At 45.7% G+C, this 22,218-nt stretch overlaps 1 protein-coding gene across 7 annotated transcripts in view; it reads left to right on the forward strand.

The window, feature by feature from the left end:
• Positions 1 to 3,278: 3,278 nt before the first annotated feature.
• The window catches only part of TAOK3 (TAO kinase 3), a 76,919-nt gene continuing 57,979 nt past the window's right edge, over positions 3,279 to 22,218 (forward strand). For 2 of the 7 annotated variants that reach the window (XM_077787153.2, XM_085593072.1), the window contains exons 1-2: positions 3,279 to 3,445; positions 4,052 to 4,114. The gene's annotated coding sequence lies outside the window, so the exon portion shown is untranslated. The other 5 variants (XM_085593073.1, XM_021549939.4, XM_085593069.1 and 2 more) reach the window with 5 other exon arrangements.

Here is a 22,218-nt window from a genome sequence, read left to right on the forward strand (position 1 = left end):
AACAGCAGCTTTTGTACAACACGTGCCTCACATCTGCCAGGTACTGGTTATTCTCCAGACTAGGCACTGCTACAAAATTAAGAACCAAGACACATATCCTGTGGTGAGAGTCATATGCAGGATCCCATTCCCATCTGAAAATGCCTCACAGTGGTATTTCAGACAAAATATATCTTATTTCTGCAGCTCTTATTCTCCTGGGAACGACTAATTAATCTCATCACATCCAGCACAGCCACACTAATCGCTCACGTTCAGCTGGGAGGAGCATTCCTCACATGCACAGCTTACTGACTCACTGAGGCACTACAAACACCTCACCGAGGGGAAGGAAATGGGTTTGATCTGAAGCACGGAGCTCCAAAACCTGCAGCGCTCCTCCAAACCCGCCGAGCCGGGTGCTCAGTGCCCACAGCGGCACCAGGACACACCGGGTTCTCAGAGGGGCAGCAATAATGCAGCGCAGCCACTCGGCTTTCCTGCCGATCACCCCAAAGGTCTGTTTGCCCAGACTGACAATTTTTAACTCGGAACACCCATGCCAAGTATGCTCCATGCCCGTTTCCTTAAGTCAATATTGCCTCTAACAGGAGACGAGGCTGAGGCACGGCCGTAAGTCGGCACCGCCCCCCAAGCAGCTCCCAGAAGTTCTGGGAGCGTTTATGTCTCGGGGCAGAGACACCACCAGGGCTGCTCACCACCTCTCCTTTCCCAAGGAATGCTGTGGGTTATCAGCACGGTGGAAACCCCTCCTTTTCCCTTCTCCCCACTCCGGCAGTGTGGCTGGCACGGCTGCCCGCGGCCCCGGGGTGAACAGGAAAGGGCGTGGTGGCGGCTGCCACATCGCATGAGCTGCCTGCTGCCCACGGGTTTGTCCTCTCCCCACACTCACACCTGGCTTGAGCCTCTCGGATCACTCCCCAAAGCCATCCAGCCACCGAGCTAAAAATAGAAACGGAACTGCAGGGCTCAAGAACTAACCAGAGCCCCCTCGGAGCTTTACAAACACGAGTATTTCCCCTTTCTCCCCCGTTTCCTGTCTGTATCTGTTCCATCTGTCCACATACTCGGCTCACCAGCTCCCCTGCCAGCCGGGTTTGTGCTGCTGGGGACACCAAACCAGTTCCAAGTGTGCCTGAACCACAGCTGCCCTCCCAAGGATCATCTGCCCAGCCTCACTGCTGCCTCAGCACTTTCTGTTTGGAGCTGGTCTGTCCTCCAGCACAGCCCTTCACACATCGGGCAGGTGCAGGCACCAACACGAGGGCACAGGAACCCCCTGAACAGGAGCCAGTGGGTAAAAAAAACCTGCAAACTGCTGCAAAGCGTTTTTAGCTCATTCTGCGGTCAAAACTGGGATCTCAAAGCTGTTGCTCCCTCCGTGCTAATTCCTCCTGTTTAATAGGAGCCTGCTGGAGACACCCTCTGCTGTCATCTCTCAGGCATTCAGTGGGAACCCGAGGGAGGAGGCTCAGCTTTAAGGAATGCCATGTTTCCCTTACAAACGCAGAAACTTAACTGTCTCCGCCCCAAGGAGCTGTCAGGGAAAGTGTAAAGTTCCCTGTCGAGCTGTTGTTCTTGGCTCCTGCTTCCATCGGAGCTGTTCTCGTCACAACTCACTCAGTGCTTTGTACACCCTCACTTTGGGGAGAGATCTCTGCCTCCTGCTTGCTCAGCATCAGCTTTTCACAGAGCTGCTGACAGATGAGCCGTGCTCACTCTGCTCTTCTTTCCATTCGTAAGAAAGAGGGGGAAGAAAAAGGGTTATGGAGCTCAGCTTATAAACAGGAAACTCATTGTGTGAAATTACTCAACTACATTGAGAAGAGCTGTATTGTACCTTGGCCTCTGAGGCACAGGACACACCAACACCCCTAACCAGGGACTCAGGGCTCTCAGGTTTCTGTACCTGTGGTTTCACACAGCTCTCTGAGGATGGTTCTAGAAGCCCAAGAAGGGGAACAGCTGTCAGGAGCAAGTTGGCAGAATGAGGCTGCACGAGCTACTGGCAGAAAAAGCTCTGTTCCTTCAGTTTTATTTAGAAAAATGAAGTAATTAACCCCCCCTATCAAATAAGTCTCTACAATTAAGAAGTGTTTAGGTTCAGAGGCTGTCAGGAGCCACCAGTTGTGGCAGAAACAGCATGAACTCACCTTACCCAGCTTCTGCTCTGAGCAATTCCTAACCCAGAGCCCTCAACTCTTGCTACAGCTCCTTTTCCTTTGAGGCTTTGCTGTCAAATCACAGCGGCTCCTTTTGGGTACCAGGGGCCTCTTCCTGCTGGGACATGCCACAGGACACACAAACCCTGTCAGGGCTCCCCCAAAACCTACAGCATGGCATTGAAGACTCAGAGCTGCCTTTTTAGTGGGCCCATGCACTGTCCCCTCACACAGGAGCTGCTTGTGGGCACCAACACCCCCCATACCTGAGACCGCTACAGACCCTGACAATGCACACAAACACACACAGAATTAATTACGGCCCTGACACCCCTCCCACACACACCTGAGCCTGATGTGGCCCCCAACATCCGTTCCCCACACCTGAGACCACTGCAGACTGCCACATCCCGCTGCCCTCCCCAGCACACACCTGATTACTTTAGTGCTCAGCCCCGCACCCCCCTGAAACCACTATGGTGGTTTCTCCATAAACCCCTCACACACACACACCTGAACCTGCTGTGGGCCAAACACCCCCGCACACACCTGAGAGCACTGTGGGCTAAACACCCCTCACACACACCTGAGCCCCGGCACGAATAGCCACCACCGAGGCCAGCCCCACGCTCACACCGTACTCCGGCCATGCCCTCACCGTGCTCCTGCTATTCCGCTCCCTCACACCCGTTCCCCACCCCCACACTCGTTCCCGCCGTTCCCGTCCCTCGCTCCCGCCGTTCCCCTCCCTCACACCCGCTCCCGCCGTTTCCCGTCCCTCGCTCCCGCCGTTCCCCTCCCTCACACCCGCTCCCGCCGTTCCCCTCCCTTACACCCGCTCCCGCCGTTTCCCGTCCCTCGCTCCCGCCGTTCCCCTCCCTCACACCCGCTCCCGCCGTTTCCCGTCCCTCGCTCCCGCCGTTCCCCTCCCTCACACCCGCTCCCGCCGTTCCCCTCCCTCACACCCGCTCCCGCCGTTTCCCCATCCCTCGCTCCCGCCGTTCCCCTCCCTCACACCCGCTCCCGCCGCGGCACCGCGCAGGCGGCTCAGTCGAGCGCCGATGGCGCTCGGTGAGGCGGCGCCGCTGAGCGGCCCGTCCTGAGCTGCCAGGCGGAGTAGCCGAGCGCCGAGCGGGGCCGGGCAGGAAGCGGCGGTGACGGGCACGGCCCGACAGACACGCTCCGTCCCCCTCTCCTCCTCCTCCTCCTCCTCCTCCTCCTCCTCCTCGTTCCTCCCCGCCCGGGCCCCGCGGACGTGGCCCGCTGCCGCCGGCCGGAGCCAGGTGAGGCACGGGCGGAGGGAGCGGCGGCGCTGGCAGGCGGGTCCCGGCGGAGCGCGGAGGGCAGGGGCAGCGCGGTCGGGGCTGGCAGCGCCGGGGCTGGCAGCGCCGGGGCTGGCAGCGGCACTTTGCGGAGTTCGGCTGTCCGGGTGCCTCGGGGCAGGGGCAGCTCCCCGGGGCTGCGAGTGCACGGTGTGAGCTGTGCGGGACCGGGAGAGCCAGGACGGGGCAGTGCCCCGCGCCCGGTGCCGGGGCAGCGGGAGCAGCCGCTGCTTCCTTGCCTTGTCCCCGCGCTCGCCGTGCCGGGAGCTGTCCCCGGCAGCGCTCTGAGCTCGGAGCTCCGGCACCGCCGCCCCGAGCGGACGGGAACGCCCCGGCAGGAGCGTGAGGAGCGCGGGGAGAGAGAGCGGCGCTGCCTTCGGCGGCAGCGGGCACGGCTCGGGCGCTGCTCCGCTGGGAATACCGGGATCCCGGAGTGCCTCCCGGGGAGTTCGGGGCACGGGGAGCTGCCTCCTGCCGGCTCCGAGCCCAGTTGGAAGCGGTGACGTCGCTCTGCTGCGAGGAGATGTCTCTGTCCTTTTAATGACACAGAGAAATGGTTTGCTGTAGGTGCTGGATGCCATCGAGCAGCACTCGTACTTGCGTGGGAAGGAGAAGGAAGGAGGACACGAGGCAAGTACTAAGCCTTCGGAGTTTTGTTTTATAACTACATCTCCTCGTGGCTCCTCACCCCCCCCCCTTCTCCAGGAACGTGAGTGGAATGAATTCCCTAATCTTACAACTATGGCAGTTCTAAACTTCAGTAGCGGCTGAGTAGTTCTGGTAGATTTTCCCTGAGCCCGGGCAGAACAGAGCAGCTCGGTGCTGGGTTTGCTGTTCTCCCCAGGGTGAGGGAGAAGCCCGTGGGACACTGCTCTGGAAGCTGTGTGGAATGCTGGGCTCACACACAGTCCAGCAGCTCCGTGTTTGTTGAAAAACAGCAAAGCAGGCGGTGCTGATTCCGGCCCTGGTTGTGCCAGGAGGATTTGGAATCTCCTTGCTCATCTTTTGTGGATAGTGATCCACACAAGAAGGTGGAAGCAGTCAGAGCTCTGCATCCACGTGGATGCAGTTCCACAGAACACAGGGGGATTTCCAAGTTGCTAGGTATAGCAGTGCTGGCTGAGGTTTGTGGTGCTGATGTTGTTTGAGAATAACTGGGCTCCAGACTGTTCCCCAAGGTCTGCTGACATCTTTTAGCAAATGTTTAGAAAGCTGCAGCGCTGGCAGTGATGCAGCTGGTTTTGCCAGTGGTCATTACTTTGTATCCCATACCAGATTTGTGATATGACATGTGTTAGTGTTTCTGTGTTATTGGATTGTTTGTGGAGAGAGATAATACACCATGCTCGTCCTCTCTATGAGCTAAAAATTGGGCTATTTCTGGTAGGTAGCTATTTTTGTCTTCTCAGGGGCTAATATAACAATATAGGGCATGTTTTAAATGTAAATACCTGTCTGCAATCTCTTTTGACACTGAGCTTCGTACAAATATCTGACAATTCTTTCATGCACCCACAGTGAGGCTGCAAACTGTTCCTATCTACATAAATGTCTCATTTATCAAATCCAGATTTCTTATTTGCTGCCCAGCTCATCATATAACTTCCTCTGGCATCTGATTTGAGGAAACCTTGAGCTGGTTTGTTTCCATCCACCCTTCTCTGTACTGAGAGCTTTCAGATTGCAAACTAATTCTTGTTTGGGTGTGTGTATTGCTTACAGTGATTCTCTCTAAGTACTTCCCTTTTACATTGTTATATTATTATCAGTTTAAAAGGATTTTAGCAAGTCAAAGCTTTTAAAGGTGAGGTATTTCTACTTGTGTGCGTTCTAAATGTGTCTCTTGCATCAACAGGGTTTACTGTTAGATTTGTTTTCTATAATGTGTTGCTGAATGGGGGAAACTTTCAGCAGGAATGAGCTCTGTTCAGTCTGAGTGATCTGCTGTCTTCTTTTAAAGGAAAAACCCTGTTTGAATGGAGCAGGGCTGGAGTTTGCTGGGCTTCTGGGGAGTAGAGGAGGAGCAGGGATAGAGCAGTGGTCAGTGAGTTTGGACTAGGAACACAGACTCGTTGTGTTCTCCTCTTACAGGTTTTTGTTCCAGGTTGTTCTGCAGCCTCGTGGGATGCTGCAACATCCAGGTTATGAGAAATGCCAGGGAAAAAGGTGTTTGTGGAACACTTTACATTTTATTTGTTGCTTTGACACAAAAAAAAACCAACAAAATATGTATTTCCTGTTTAAAAACATTAACCTTGGACACCTTAAGACAGAACTCGGAGTCTTTTAACAGGACCCCTCTACAGTTCAGTCACAGCATTTACATCAAACTGAGTTTGAATAAAAGTGCAGTTTTGTCATCAAAGGTATTCAAGAAGTAGATTTCTATAAAATTCTGTTTCCACACCTGCTCAGCTTTATTAATGGACATGCTTTCACACATCAGGGAAAAATTCAAAAAGTGAACCCAAAAGAGTATTTTGTTTTATGCTCACTATTTTCAAACTACTTCCTCATTTGGAGGCCATTGATTAAACCAGAAGGATCTGCTTGCCCTTGGCTGTGTAATAAACATGATGCAATTGCCTGGTGCCTGCTTGGTCATCAGTTCTTCCAGGGGCAGCTCAGTGAGTTTCCCTGACAGTCTTTTTATCACTCCCTGAAATCACTCTGGCAGCTTTGTTCTTATTTTCTGAGTGGAGTGTGTTTTAGAAAGTCTTGATCTGGTAAATTTAGGGTTCCCTCTGGGTAAAAAGAAGAAAATTTTCCCTTCTGATTCTCATGTGGGCAGCACAGGTTGTGGACTTTTCATTGTGATTGTGTAGTGGGCATCACTTAAAAGTGATCACTGGCATTGTGTGCCAGGAACTCTCATCTGTGAGAACCTCAGTTCCTCATTAATGAGGAGGAAAGTTGAAATAGAAATTAAAGTAAATTAATTGGGTGTGGCCATCTATCTCTTAAGCTACTGAAGGATGTTGGATATCTGAGTTATTAATGGTTCTGTTGCAGCTTCTCAATTGTTATAAAGCCCCACTTCCAGCATTAAAGAGCAATGTTCCTAACATAACATGTTGCCCTTATTCTGTAGAACTAAACATGGGAATTAACTTCTAACATTCTATTGGAAATATGAAAAATACATATTTTTAAAGATCAGTAGGTTTTGCTCTAAGATTCAAGTGATCAGGAGTACTGCTAGTATTAATTTTTAAGTTATTTTTAATTTATTTAAATTAATTAAATGCTAAAATTAGTTTGACTAATAAGTTTGTTCTTATTCAGAATGGCAAAGTACAGATTGGATTTGAGCAGGTTGGAAGATTTCTTGTTCATATACTCAATGTTTGTGTCACAAATTGTTAGTTTAATTTGTAAGGGCAGGGAAATTTCAAATTTAATATAGGGAGCTTACAAAACAAGTTTGTCTGAGTTGCTAATGAACTAGGCACTTATGCCCTTGGACAGGTAATAGCTTGATGTTGATGTAATTACTTTTTTCCCCCACCCTGAATATTAGGTCAAACTGGACTCTGGTTGATTTAGAATTTAATGACAGCAGTCATTCCGTGGGAGCCTGTGGTCACTCCTGCTCCTTCCTTGGCTGCTAAAGGCTTTCAAATAGGGACAATCTTCCAGTTTGGCCTCCATCTGTACCTCTTCCTGCTGTCACTGATAATTATGATGCTGGGTTACCTGAGAGCCCAAGAAATTCCTCAAAAGAAGGGCAAATGATGACCTTGGTGTTTCATGAGTTTGGTTTGGGATAAGCAGGTTTTGTGCTGCAGGTGATGCTGTCTTTAGGAAGAGAGAGAAAAAGCTGTACTTCCCTAAGAAATTGTGACTGTGAGAGTGGAGATGTTAACCCAAAATCCTGGATGAACTTCCAGCAGCATTCCCCTGGAGTCTAAAACACACACCTGGCTTTGCTTTGGGTTTGTTACTTTTCTACAGAGAATTACTTCCTGGGGAGTACCCCAGGATCACTGTGCTGCAGAACCTGGCACTGGGAGGAGCGAGTCTTGAGTGCAGTGTATGTATTTCCACACATCTCAAACAGTTCAGGATGTTGGGACTACCAGATACCATCAACATTTTGTGAGCAGGATGTCATTATTAGATTGGAACTGATGAATGTCAAACGTTGTGGTGAGTCTGTTTTTAGAGAGACGCAGACTGTGCTCGCTTCCTACGTTAAACCTCATTTTCACCTAATTTTTATATGTGAGCTGTGATTCTGTTGCACAAAATCTGGCATAATATTGAGCAGATTTATTTAGTGTTGCCCTTGACCGTTGTGAGTGTTTAAGCCAGATTTACAGGAACACAGTCAGTGATGATTCATGTTGAGATGATGTTTTTCTCCCTTGTAATGGAGCATATGGGACTACGTAGCATATGGTACCACTGAAAATTGTTAAATGTGGAGCACTGATTTATTACACAGCAAAGAGGGTTGGGGTTTTCAGTCTAACACTGAGCAGAAAGCTTGTAAACAGCTCTGGCTGTTGGTTTGTGTTGGGTGCACTACTGTGTTGTGTGGTAATTTCAAAGGTTTCCTTTAAATGGCAACAGAATGCTTCCAAAAGTTGTGTGTCTGCCCTTTTACTGTGCTACAGTCTTGCTCTGTGGGATGACAGCTTAAAAAACCTGAAGGGGAAAAAAACTCCTTTCTCTCTCAGATGAGAAGCAGAGGTATTAAAATGTGTAAATAGTTTTATTCCAGTCTTACTATCCAAAACACCTTCTTTCTGTGGTTTTTTTTTTGTCTTTTTTTTTTTGTTTTTTTTTTTGTTTGTTTTTACCGAGGCAGGGAGAGGAAACAAACACACACCTTAGTCCTTACAGTGCACAAGGGAAAGTGGACTAAAGTGCAGCTACAGAGAACATAAATTCCAGTCACCTATTTCCTTGTGCTCTCCTGTTTTTCTTAACTATTCATCTTTGGATGATTGTAATCTCTTCAGAGCAGGCATTGCTTCTGCTCTGGCTCTCTAGGGTCTTGCTGCAGGGTAACTGAAGCTCCCAGGTGCTGTGGTCATACAGGTAATTAATGGCTGGTCACAAATCTTCATTGATTAAGCTTTTTCAGAAATGATTTAAGCAAGACATTTCATTTAAGTCTTAGAATGGTGCTTGCGTTTGTATTTTTTTCTAATGACTCGATTTATTTGTACATCTTAAAGCAGACTTTATGCTAATTTTACTTTTGCTAGGTCAAAAATACATAATTAAAAAAGAATATGTCTTGCAAATTTTGGGGATAAAAGTCAGATGACCCTTTTTATCCTCCTTACTTGGTTAGTGGCAATCTGTCTCTCAGTTCAGGGTTTCTTGTGTGCTTGCTTATTCTGCCTGGTTCAGGTAAAGTTTGAATATGTTGTGTCCTTTAGAATGGCAGCAGATATTGACATCATTAAGAACTGCTGTTATTTAATAAAAGGAAGTTGTATCTACCCTTGAGGGAATTAACTAATGACCTCTTGTTAACCATCGCCTTCAGGATCTTAGATCCTCCCTTTGCTTGCTTCATCCTTAGTCATACATTGGAAGAGGAAAACAGGCTTTTTTTTCCCTCCCTCCCTTCCAACTCTTGAGCATTTTCTCTACTGGAGATGAACTGATGGTTGACCTAAACCCTGTGAGGAAACTGAAGTGGGGACCACACTTCCATTCCCCTTGTGGAACATCCGACTGCTGTTCAAACTCACGCACAGCATCTCAATTAACTCTAATTCCCAACCTTAGCCTGCACATTTAAATATTTTTTTAAAAGCATTAGCCCAAATGAATTTTAATTTCTGGCATTTCTCATCTCAACACTGGCAGTGGTGTCAGTTTTAGCTCTTGAAAAGAGGGGAAAAACATTTCTTATCTGGAAAGTATGCGAGTGGCAGAGCAGATAAGATAATTGAGCCCTAAATGTGAGCTGGGATGGAAACAGGCTCTGTTGAGAGTCAGGTCTCATCTGCTGTGCCACAGTCCAGTGGTGCTTTAATGCATAATAATCCAGGCAGTTTGGTCTTCCTGGGCAGGACACAGGGAATTTTCTCTCTGCTGCTTTTTCATTAAGAGACACGAGCCTTTAGTTCCAGTGTGAGATGTTCACGTTCTCAGAGTCAGGAGTTTTCTGTCATTTGAGAGGCAGACAGCCAAAAATAGGATTTTATGGCTCTCCTGCCTGTAACAACAGTCAGCTGCTAAAGTGAGGAATAGAAATTTAAAAACCTTCCAATGTTGTTTAACTCAGGCAGCTTTTTCTCAAAACTTCTTGTGTTTGTTTTTTTTTTTTTTTACATCTGCTGTCTTTCCTCTGTGGGGGATCCCCACAGAGGATAACAAGTTTTCCATTTCCAGCTCTTCCCTTGGACTGAGAGCTCCTGCTGTGGTTTAGAGGTTGTGTATTCAGCACTTGGGCATGGACCACATGGGTGGGAGGGAGCAGCACAGGTACCTAAAACCAGAATAAATGAGTAACTACAGCAATTATTTTTTGCTACACAAAGTCTTATTTTTCTTCTGTTTGCTTTAACTCTGGTTTTGTAGTTTTCCACTTGGTATCATAGGGTTGCCTTACTAGAAGGTACATTACTTCAAATGAATTTAGACTCTTACAGAATGAGACATAAAACGGTTTTTGTTGCAAAAATTAGTATTCGTCTTAGTATTTTGCTGCAGGAATTGCAGCCCAGGAGTCAAACCTCCTGCAGGTATTGAAGCTGTAGTGCAGAAAAAGATCTGCTTCTTTGTAGGGCCATATGGAAATGCCATAAATCAAAATATATCTCACTTAGGCATTTGAGACCTGCAGAAATTACAGTAAATGTGTGATAATACAGTGTGAGCTGTTTGAATTATTAAATTTTACAGGTGCTCTAGATTTTAGGTGTGTTGGGCACCTTTTCTACATTGCAGGTTTCCAGTTCTTGTATTACAGGAAGCTTTCTGCCAGTCTGACTTGGTGCCTTAAAAAAGGAGAAAGTTGCTGACTCAGGCTTGTAAATTTGCTTTTTCCTGCCTACTTGAGTATTTTAAAGCAACGCTGTTTATATTTTTAGAGCAGTCTTACATTTTTTGATATACTGAGGAGCTGAAATAAGATGGTGGTGTGATCTGTCGGACAGTTTGTGCTGGATCCAGGCTCTGGAGATATCCAGGGAGGCAGAGGGATGGATCCGATTCCCAGTGCTGTGCAAGCTGCTGCTTGGAGCCCCAGGCTACCAGTGCAGCTCTGCTGGTGTTTAAGGTCAACTCCTTGCAAATATTTTAGCAAGGCTTATATTCAAATGCTATTTATAAGACCAGACTAATTTCTTTCCTCCTAATGATGGCCTTTTGGCTGATGACAGGGCTGGAATCCTGAAGATCTGGATTCTGTATGCCACTAGTCAGCTGTGTATCCACAGGGAAGTTGTTTGCCAGCTTTCTGCCTCACTTTTTATCTGTACTTAAATGAATAATAAAAAAAAAAGCTGACTAATACCTGCCTCACAGGCTCTGAGAGCACAGTTAGTAGGCTCATGCTGTAGGATCTTTGGAAAACGCTGTAGGAATGTTCAAGGGGTTTATTATGGTTAAGGTCCTGCAGTGAGAGAACTGGTTAAGCCTGGCTTATTGTTAGACCATTCATTAAGGAGCCTTAATAGCTGCAGCTCTGATAGGGGCTGTTCCTGGCTTCACCTGCAATTATCCTGGGTAGATCCAGGCTGCTGCAGTTCCAGGGGGGCTGGAGCAGAGCTGGAGCATCTGCAGGGGTGCTGGAGCATCTGCAGGGGTGCTGGAGCATCTGCAGGGATGCTGGAGCATCTGCAGGGATGCTGGAGCCTGCCTGGAGCCACGCTGCCATTTCACGGCTGGCTTTGCATGCAGGTCATGCTGTAGCCTCAGTGAGTTTGGGTACTTCAGCACACTGATGCTGACTTGTTCTGCCACTTAGCATGCCAAAAGAAATGCTATAACATCAGCTGAGTTCTTCCTGGGTGTCTGCCTAACTCGGAATTTGCCCTGTTTTCACTTTGTAAATAGAATAAAATTTAAAAGATGTATTAGCAACAGAAATTTTAGTATTAAAAGGTGTAAGCCAACTATTAAAAACCTCTTAAATCTGGTGATCTTCAAGCTCAGGTCTTTTGACAATCTGTGAAGCTTTTGTGTTCATGCTGACATTGTGGCTTTTAAAATTATTTTATAGTATATTAGAAAGTATCTATCAGAATTTCTTCTCTTCTGGCCACCATTATAATAACTATGCAAGGAAAGGCAAAATCCCCATTTTTGGGAAAGCTAGATACCAGTGTTTATTTCTCAAACCATGTAGTCATTAGCAATTGTACCTTATTAAACTTCAATAACTTTCTTAAAATTCACACTCACTTGAAAGCCAAGATGCAGCCTTGACAGCTGGAGGTCCTAATCCAGTCAGTTTTATTTATCTTTGCAGTTTCATCTCTTCGTTATTATATACATAAGTTATTTTCTGTGTCTTGGCAGATTGGAAGTGTATTGACTGAAAGAAAAATAGAAACTTGGATTCCTGTTGAAACACAGGGCTGGAGAAGGTAAAGATTAGGGATGGGAGCAGGAAATTGATTGGTTGTGAATTTAAATTGTGAATTTAAAATCATGAGTCTGCAAATTAATATTAATTTTGAGCTGATTTTAGTGCTGAATTAAAACCAGCTGTTATTCCACCTGTCCTTTCTCCCTCTGAGCTGGGTTGGCACAAACCTTTGTGCTACCAGGGGTGGTTCAAATCAGCAAACTGGTAGCCAGGGCTGGCAAAGCCAGAGATTTGGAAATAGGAACAGACAGAGGATGAGGATGGATGGTACAAACTTCTTCTGCTGAATTATGCTGTGAGTATTCTACTAAAAAAGATTAAAAATAAACCAAACAAGACCTCTTCAATGCCTCTGCTGGATTTCAGTTAATGAGTAAATTAACGACTTTCACTTTCTATTTCTTGAGCCTGGGTTGACTCCAGCAGCATTTGGGTTGTCTGGGGAAGACACAAGTCATAGGCAGTCCCTCCTTTCACTGGCTTTTATTTATTTGAAGTGCTTTTTTCAGGAATCCAAATTTTGATGCTTTACATTACTTGCAACTGCTTTTTTTTTTTTTTTTTTTTTAAGATTTTGTATTCAGATGTAACAGAGGAAAGGCTTTTCTGAAAGGTTGACACAATTTGCTGTATGTTCATTGCTCAGTGGTTTACAATTTACATCGACAAGTATCCCTGCCTTAAAAAGTAGAGGAAAATCCCAAGCAGAATGTTTGTATTGAGGCACTGACAATATTGACTAGATGATGATACAGGTATTCCCAAACATGAAGTTATATTTCATATTTTGGGTATACATTGGCTTTTTAAAATGTTAGGCTGTGGCCCCATATGACAGGAAGGTGAAAAGTGAAGGTGAAAAGTTATTTCATAGTATTAAATGCTATTTGTTGTTAGGTGTGAGAATTACTTGCAGTATATAACCAAGATCCTAAAGTTAGAGAAGGAAGCACCAATTTATATTCATTGTCTACAAACAGGCCGTTTCATTAATACAAATGAGGAGAGTGTGTTTGTTTTTTCTTCAGGAAAAGCATTATTTGGGGTAAACAGTGCAGCACAAGAGAAGCCTTTCTGAGCACTGCTAAGCCCACCTGGCTTCCAAAGCCATCCAGGGAATTTGTGGTGGGTGTTTGAAGAATAAAACATCTCAGTTTAAAGAGGATTTGGCTGCTGGTGCCTGGGCCTCCCCATCCAGAGAGCATTTGCAGCTGCTGTCAGTGAAGCTGTGGGTGAGAGCCTCGAGGGCGTGGAGAGAGGAAGTCAGAAAACTTTCATATTTATGATCTCTGTCTCTGAACAAAGGGGACGTTTAACTGGTGTCATCATTCATCCATTAGGAACTCCTGCAAAGCAGAGCTGAAAGGCTGAGGGGCAGGATGAAACCCCTCCTGTGCCTCTGTATTCCAGCAGCTTGGAAGTTGTGTCAGAGATGGAATTGTGGAGGTGAAGAGCTCCCACTCCCCCTGGCAGGAGGAACTGCTGTCACAGAACCACAAGGGTTTGCTGCCACTGTCTGTAGCAGGGAAATTTGGGGCAGAATCTGAGCAGGGAGTGAATAAACCTGGCAAAGCTCTTTGTCTGAATGACTGAAGGGATGGCTGTGCTGTGTTGCTGGTTTTTAAAAAGCAGGGGATTTAAGCACCACAGAGCAAAAGCTGGTGTAGGAGTTGGCCAGGGAGCTGTGTGTGTGCAGTGGGGAAGGTTTTGGTTCCTGTTTGGGGATGTCCCCACCCTGCCCAGGCTGCTGTGCCCAGCAGGTATTGTTCCCTCTGGAGCAGGATGAGCTCAACTCTGTGACCTGGAGCCTTTTCCTGGGCTGTCTGGGGCTTTGTTGGTCTTTTGGTGTCGGGGCACCAGTAGAGCAAAAATTATTATTGTTAAAATTTCAATTCTGTAAACTGTCATGTTATGTATTCTGTCTTCTCAGGGGAAAATCTGGATGCAGTGTACAGGGGTTTTCTTGTTCAGGAATTTGTGTGCTGCCCTTTTGATTAGGTCAGGCCAGGGGAGAGCACTTTGCCTTTTTTTTTGGGAGTTTGCAGAGATTTTGGAGGATCTTTGATCCTTTTGTAATCTACTCTGATGTCTTGGACCACCTTTGAGTGGGACATCTGCACAACTGAGTTTTAGTTTTATATTATCCTACATTTCCTTTTTTTCCCTCTCCTCCCCCCACTATTGCTATCATCCTTTGTGTTCTGTGTACAAAAAATAAGGCTCAAACACACTTTAAAATGTCCTCCTTAAGTGGTTGCATGTTCAGGGGTTTGACCCCTGTGTTGGCCCTAGCATTGAGATAAATTAATATGCTGATGTTCTACAGTGAGATTGGGAAAAAAAAGAGTTAATGAGACATCTGGGTGGAGGGAGTAAGCCTCAAATGAAAGTTGCTTTTCTGTTTTATGACAAGTCAAAATATTTTGGAATTAAAAGCAAAACTGAAGCTGAGTAAATTGATTTTTTTTTTTTAACCACTTGTACTTAGAGCTTATTTCATGTAATTACTGGGGCGTGACTTTAAGTTCTGGGCAGGACTTTGTGGCTTGTTAACATCGAGCTGAGCCTCTGATGTTGCAATGAAGAAGGAAGTGTGCGTGTGTCTGCTTGGGGAGGGAGACTGCAAAGCACTTCTGCCTGCCTGCAAAAGGTGGGAATTGCAGCTGCCTGGGTATTTTTAGCTTCAAAATACCTCATTCTGAATGTGGATTTTGTTTTCTTTTTGTTAATCAGAGTTTTTGGTAAATTAAGTTCTCAGTTACTGTTTTAAAGAGGTTTTTTTTTCATACCAAAATGCACTAAATACATGAGTTCTTCACCCAGTTTTATTAATGAAAGATTTTAAGTTCTTTTTTTAAACCTCCAAAGCTGCAGGACTGGGTGTGATGCATTTCCCAAGTGTCTCTTGTCTTCTCTTGGTTTTTGCAGTTGTGCATCCGTGGGTAAGGATAGAGACATAGTAGGGATTGCAGGGAGAGGCGAGGCTTCATAGATCAACCCCTGTTTGTCCAGCTTAATTAAAGAAAAAAAAAGGAAAAATAGTGGATCTGATTTTGTTCCCTCCATGTAAAAACAGGCAGCAATAAGGACTTTTTCCTGGGCTGGGGAGAGGCAGAAGATAGCCTCAGTTTCCATCAGTGTTTTCCAGTCATTTGCTGTAACAGAAGTGATTCACTTCTGTTCAGTTGTTCATCCTGGCCTGAGGTGAGACATACAGAATGTTTCTATTTTAAGCTCTTCAGCATAATGGATGAATAAACTCACCCTTCTTACGGTTTTTGCCACAGTGGGTGAGCTTTCCTTCCTGGGATCTCTGTTTTGCTGCACTGGCCTAAAATACTCACCCTCTGAAAGCTCTTGGTGTGCTGTCAACACCGGTGGAAGAAAATGTTCTGACCATTTTGCTTCAGGGTTGCTGATCTTAAACTGCACTGTTAAAAATAACAAGTTTTCTGAAGGCACACAGTGATGTTTTCCTGGCTCCCTGCCTCTTCCCCCCCATATTGATATGATTAAATGCCACCAAAACTCAGCAATCCTTGGGTCAAGTGCATATGTCCATTTGTTACAGCATTAATAGTGGTTATTCCAGCTTTCTCAAAGAAAATTAAGGATATTTTCATAAATGGAAGTCGTCTGCTTGCCACAGTAAGTACCACACAAGCAGTTTATGTACCAGTGCATAAAGTTTTGAGATTATTTTTGTGCTGCTTTAAACTGTCTCATGCTGACTCAGTTTGGCTGTAAAATGCTGAAGTCTTGTAATTTAGAGCAAGCTTTTTTTCTGATGGGAGAGCAGGTGTATGCTGGGGATCAGCTTTCCTCTGTAATCAAAACATTTTTATGTTGATCTTGAAGGACCTGCTTTCCCCAAATACCATTTCACTGGCTGAGCTTTGGGATCAGTCTGTCTTTGCCAGTGTTGCCCTTTGACATTTTCTGTTTCAGAAGCTGCAATGAAGTCTAGAGTGTGTTATCTGAAATCAGGCAGACCTGATGGTGAATGCGTTCAGTTATGGGTTCAATAAATCCACGCTGGAAGGAAGGACAGGGCAAAAAGGCATTTCCAGGCTGATGGTGGCAGAAGTACCTTTAACCATCTCAATTCCTGGTAACTTTTCCAGGATCTTTCTACAGTAATCTGGGCATATTCCACTGTTTTCAGAAGCAGCTTTAAAATTGTATCCTTCCTCCTAAATTAGATGCCAAATGATTCCTTTACGAAATTAAATCAAGAAACCTCTGATGGTTCAAATGGAAGTCTTGAGCCCATATGTAAGGCTGCCAAATTTATTTGCTGAGGAACTTGGAGAATTTATCTCTGTGGAGCTCAGAGCAGGTAGTTAAAGAGCTCTGCTGCCTGTGTTGGGACTGACTTAAACCCAGATCCCAAACCGTGCCAGAACACAAATCAGATTTTGCTGTGGAATTTGTTTGAAAAGCTTTTGCTAGCTTGTATTTAATTTTAATGATGATATATTTTAATTGGCTGTCAAAGACATGCTTCAGATGAATACAATGCACTTCTCTTTATGTGCTGGTCATCTTGTTCTCTGTCCTTAAAGTGCTTGGGCTCTGTGTGTCCCTGTTTGGGAAGATAGTGCAGCTTTTTGAAGGACACATCTTCTGCGCAGCCTTTAAATCTCTCGGGTTTGTTGAGTGTTTGCCTTGGGTTACCCCTTGAGATTTACAGGGTGGTTTGTGTTTGTTTTGACTGTTACTTTATCTCACTTTCTCAGCAAGTCCAGTCTCTTCTGGCCATGAGTGATAGGAAGGGAGGATGAGGAAGTTCTGGGAGCTGGTGTATGGAATGCTGTGCTTCAGGGTGCACGCTTGGATTCTTTTCCTTAGCCTTTGTGTTGCTTCTGTGATTGAAAGAGCTGCAAAGGTACTGTGATGATGGAAATGAATTAAATGGTTAAATGTCTTAATCATTCAGATGTGAAATGTCCGTTCTGCTTGTACTTCCCTTGGTGTTCCTGTGTATTGGCTAATCTTTGGTGACAAAACACTCCTTGTCCTGCCCTTGCACAGCAAAGGGGCTTCCTCAACTCATTTATTAATCTTTAAGCGTGATATTGACATTTAACTTCCAGGTTTGGAAGCTGTTTTACACTGCAGACACAGAAGTCGGTGGTCATATTTACAGTGTAGTGGTTGGTAGGCTGTTGCCTGTGTGTTATTCTGCACACGCTGTGGGAATTGTTGTGTCTTCTTGAGTAACACTCACACAGCAGTCATGGACATGAAATGAGTTTTAAGACACAGTATAAAAATGACAGTGCTCTCATTCAGCTCTTCACCAGAGCTCTGAATGATGCAGTGCTGAGAGCTGGTGATCTGTACATTGAAGGATTTGTGCAGGTGTATTTCTGGGTGGGTTGCTGTTTATTTAAAAAGCATTTTGGAGTGATACATGTTCTGTGTGTGTATAGTGGAGTAGCTGAATCACCCTCTGTGGAAAAGAGCATTTTAAATCTACTTATTCATCCAGTTCCAGCACAGGTAAAATCTTTGGGTCCTCCTTTTATCCAGGTGAGGTGAGTGCTGAGGTGCAGTGGAGGATTCCTGTGAGTGTAATTCAGGCTGTGCAATGCTGTGCTGAGAACTGAGCTCCTTCTGCATCCCATCAGGGCCCCTCAGGGATGCTGTGCTTCGTGGGCACTGGCAGCTGAAACTGAAATTGGGGCAGCCAGGTCAGTGCACAGATTCTGCAGATGTTCCTGAGGTGGAGCTTCTGGCCACGACTGACCTCGTGTGCCCACAGTCCTTATTGCTGGGAGGCACTGCTGGATCTTAAACCTTGGTTTGGAAAATCAGTTCTGCAGTTCATGGGAGCAGCAGTGCTGTGCTTGTCTCCATCAAACAGTTAAGCTACTTAGAAGCCACAGGTTTAATTTTTATGGAGAAGGAAATGGGAGTGTTGCAAGCACACCTTATATAATGCACATAATTACTGACATTACCCACACTTCTCCTACTCATACCAACTCCTGGGCATGCAGCTGGCACTTCCCCAGAGAGGTGACACATGACAAATGTGTTCTGTCCATTTTGCTGAGCAGGTTTCCTGTAACAGCTGCCCATGAGCTGCTCTTCAGACTCCCAGAGACCTCTGACAGATCTGGTTTGGTTTGTGTTTCAGTAGTGCTTCCTGTAGCATAACTTAAAAATGCATAAGGGCAAATGGAAGCCATTGTATGCACAGGCCTGTCTATGCTCTTTTCCTGTTGCTTCAGGGAATTTGCATTTGTGTTTTTGGGAAAGCAGGAGGAACCTGGGAATTGGGTAGACTTGTGAACATAGAAGTTCTGGTTATAATATTCAGATTTTGTGACTTCATCTCCTCTTTGTAGCAATGATTGCAGCTATAAAAAAGACACTATATTAATATGATTGGGTTGACATCTATGGATTCTGCTTTGGTATTAAATGAGTGCTGCTGTGCAATTGAAGGCCATGTGATGTCTGAAAAGGAAGAAATTCTGATAAAATTGATACTCTCCTTCAGAACTAAAACCAACTATGGATTCCTGCAGCCTGGTCTGTGCCTTATTGCTGCCTTATTGCCTTTATTGCTGCCAACTGTAGTGATCTGATGCTTCAGAACAAACCCTTAATTTAGTGTAAATATTTGCAAAGTATTCCAGCTTTACATGAGGTGTTTTCTGAAAAGGCCCTGACCAGAAGTCTTCTAAAGAAAAAAAAAATCATTTCAGGTGATGTCTGATTCTGGCAAGGGGATTCAGTGAGTGCTGAGGAAAACTCTGTGTATTAGTAGTGTTTTGTCCTTGTTGACATACTACTGTTAATTACTGTTGTAACATGATAAACTATTCAAATGGGGTGCCACATTTAGCTGAACTAGATGGAAATATATATTTAAGTTCATGCTTGGAGAACTTCATTGTCAGTATAAATATTGCAGATAAATGGGTGGTATTATAATTCAGTGAAAGTTTTGTCCTAAGAGAGCTGAAGACTGGTCTGGGGTTGCAGAGGGAGCCTGCATCAGTTTGGGCACTCGTTCTCAGTAAAACCAAACTTTCACTTCTGGATTTATCCCTTTATTGGGATAGCAAATGGTTTTTTGTCCTCAAACCAAGGGCTTGTGACCCTCTTTGCAGTCCCTTGGTGAAAATGAGTGAATCTTGTTCTGTGTCCATGGTCTTGTGTAAGCAGATATCCTTCCAGTTGCTGGTTTGTGGTGGATTTGTTTTAGGCTCTCTCCATTGATCAACGAGGTTGTGACTTTCGGGTATTCAAAAGTGAGGTGGAATTTCTCTTTTGTCCTACTGGATTTTTATCAAGAGTCCTGGTAATTCAAGAAGGCCATGGTGTACTCTCTGAAGGTGAGCCTGCTGCTGTTTGGTAATCCTAGGAGCCCCAGGCCTTATCTGGAAGGGTTATTAGTTGGCTGCTTGCACACAAATGTCTGAGCTCTTGTCAGATTAGAAGTCAAACCCAAAAATGTGTCTTTAGCTTGAAATGTATGGCCAAAACTGTGTGGATCTTCATCGCAGTCCGACATGCATGTGCTTTCTTTGCAGCTGTTTTGATCATGGACTAAAATATATATATATCTTGATCAACACAGTATAAAATAACTCCCTAAGTTTGGTTTGCACCTTGAAATTTTTTTGCAAAAGACTCCATACCTACTAAGTAAGAGCTAGTTCTGTGCTGTCAGTGAGGCTGCCTGCTTTCCTTCCTTCCTTAGAAGCCATCTGGTAACGTGAGCTGACTCTTAAAATCTCAGTTATTCTGGTTTACCTCAAACCTCAGGTAAGTTTAAATTTTGCTCATCACAGTGCCTGTGTTATAGTGGCAACTTGTTTGGAAGTGAGAGGTGGACATGAGCAGGAGGCTTTTCAGTTCAGGGTTTACTCCTGGGGCCAGTCTAGAGGCAGCAGCTGCCGTGGATGTGTCCTTGGAGAGGCTTTTGTGGGGCTGTCACACGTCTGAGTGAGGGCACAGCGACAGATCCAGCTGCTGGCAGAGTGAGCACAGAGTGTCTCTGTGATTTGGAACATCTGGGGATGCAGGAGGCAGCATGCCTGTTGAAAATGAAGCATTTTTTGTCTGGTGTTTTGGAGTGAAGTCAGAAGGTGAGAAAGAGTTTGGTCCTCTGAGTTTTGTCTAAAACAGAAGGTGCAGGGGGAGAGTTGAGATGATTTAATGTATGGGGAGGGACAGATGTGGTAAGAGATTACAGATTTAGTGATGCAGCACTTGAAAATGGGGACAAGTGCTGTGGGGTGTCGCTTTGTTGCATTTTTACTTCCCTTCTTCAAAATGTCCTCAAATTTCTGCAATTTATTTAAATTAATTTCTCTTCTTCCAGTCTCTTCTGACCTTTAGCGTTCCTTGGCAAAATTTACATTGCATTCAAATTAAACTGGGGAATATTTTCCCAAAACAATCTTTCGAATTGCAGTCTCTTGTTTGAAATCTGCAGCGAGTACGTGAAATATAATGTACATTTATTGACAGAAGTTCTTTCTTCTCATTTGTGTGGGTGTTATATACAGTCACATCACTGTTTCAATCACTGGCTGCCTGACTGGTTCCTAGAAAATACAGGGGAATTTCCTACAGTGACTCATCTTGGAAGTAGCAGATGCTACACGCTCTCAAGCTGTGTATGGTAGCTCTGGAGTCTCAATAAATTTAATTGAGTGTTGGGGACACAAAAATATATTGGATTACTGTAATGATTACACACTGCTACTATTTATCCCTTTTTAACGAGGATGCTTAAGCAAAATCTTTATAGAGGTGATGGTGCTTTCTTCCCTTTGTGTCCTGTGGCACTCCTGTGAAAAAAAGTGTTTCTGCTTTGAAATTTCAGTTTTACCTTGCTGTCTCGGCTGGGGGGTTGACTCTATTTTTAGTACTTTAGAATTCTGAGAAACCTTTCCCATGTTTTCTCTTTCCCTTTTTTTGGTTTTTATGCTCTTGAAAGTGACCCCTGAGCCACATGTCACTCTCAAGCAGCTTCAGTCCCTTAGCAGCAGCAGATTGTGTTGCTGGCAGTGGGTCTGTGCTCCTGGGGAGTTCCTGGGTACCTGCTGATCCCAGATACAGAATTGGGTTTGGGAGTGTGTCTTGGCTTGGAAAGACAGGTGTCTGCTTAAGGAAGGCAGGAGCCTCCCCTGAAATAGAAAATGTAAATCCCCTCTCTCCAAATTATTACCGTGTTGAAATTCAAAGGCTTTCAGGCAAAGATATGGGAATAGGAATAACAGTTCTTTACTAGGAAAATTAAAAATACAAATGCAATAGTACAAATAACAACAAAAAAAAAAACACAGCCAGAGTGAGAATCGGCCCTGTCCCCTGTGAGTCAGGGAGGAGGCAGCAGCCCCATCCCAGGGGGGCTCAGCCCTCCTGCAGTGCCAGCTGTGCTTCTGCTGGAGCAGGATCCTGCACAAGGGGGGAGTTTTCCTCTGGAGCTCCAGGGCTGGGGGAGATGGGCCTGGGCTCCTCTGGGAATGCAGGGGGAAGGAAGCTGCTCCTCTGGGAATGCAGGGGGAAGAAAGCTGCTCCTCTGGGAATGCAGTGGGGAGAAAGCTGCTCCTCTGGGAATGCAGGGGGAAGAAAGCTTCTCCTCTGGGAATGCAGGGGGAAGGAAGCTGCTCCTCTGGGAATGCAGGGGGAAGGAAGCTGCTCCTCTGGGAATGCAGGGGGAAGAAAGCTGCTCCTCTGGGAATGCAGGGGGAAGAAAGCTGCTCCTCTGGGAATGCAGTGGGGAGAAAGCTGCTCCTCTGGGAATGCAGGGGGCAAAGGCTGCTGTGCTGTTCCCAGGTCAGATTGGATCCAGGTAGGAATGTTGGCTCCTCCCCTGGGCAGAGCATCTCCCCATGGATGCTGGAATTTTCTCAGCCAGGCAGGGACACTCAGTGGCCATGGACAGCAGAGATCTCCTGGAGGGAGGATTGGCTGTGGGAGAGATAAAGAAAACTGCCCCATGAACAGGAGAGAACTGCCCCAGCTCTGACAGATGGCAATTGAATACACATCCCCATTTCCAGCCCAAGACAGAGTGCTGTGCCATGGGCAGCTGGCTCAGCAGGGCCTGAGCAGGTTGGGGTTCAGTGGGATCCCCCTGGTTGTGCAGCAGCACGAGGAGGATGGGATTAACCACATCCATGAACTGTGCCCTGCTGCCATG

This window comes from Lonchura striata, chromosome 15, assembly GCF_050655825.1.
Source record: "Lonchura striata isolate lonStrDom1 chromosome 15, ASM5065582v1, whole genome shotgun sequence".
Classification (NCBI taxonomy): domain Eukaryota; kingdom Metazoa; phylum Chordata; class Aves; order Passeriformes; family Estrildidae; genus Lonchura; species Lonchura striata.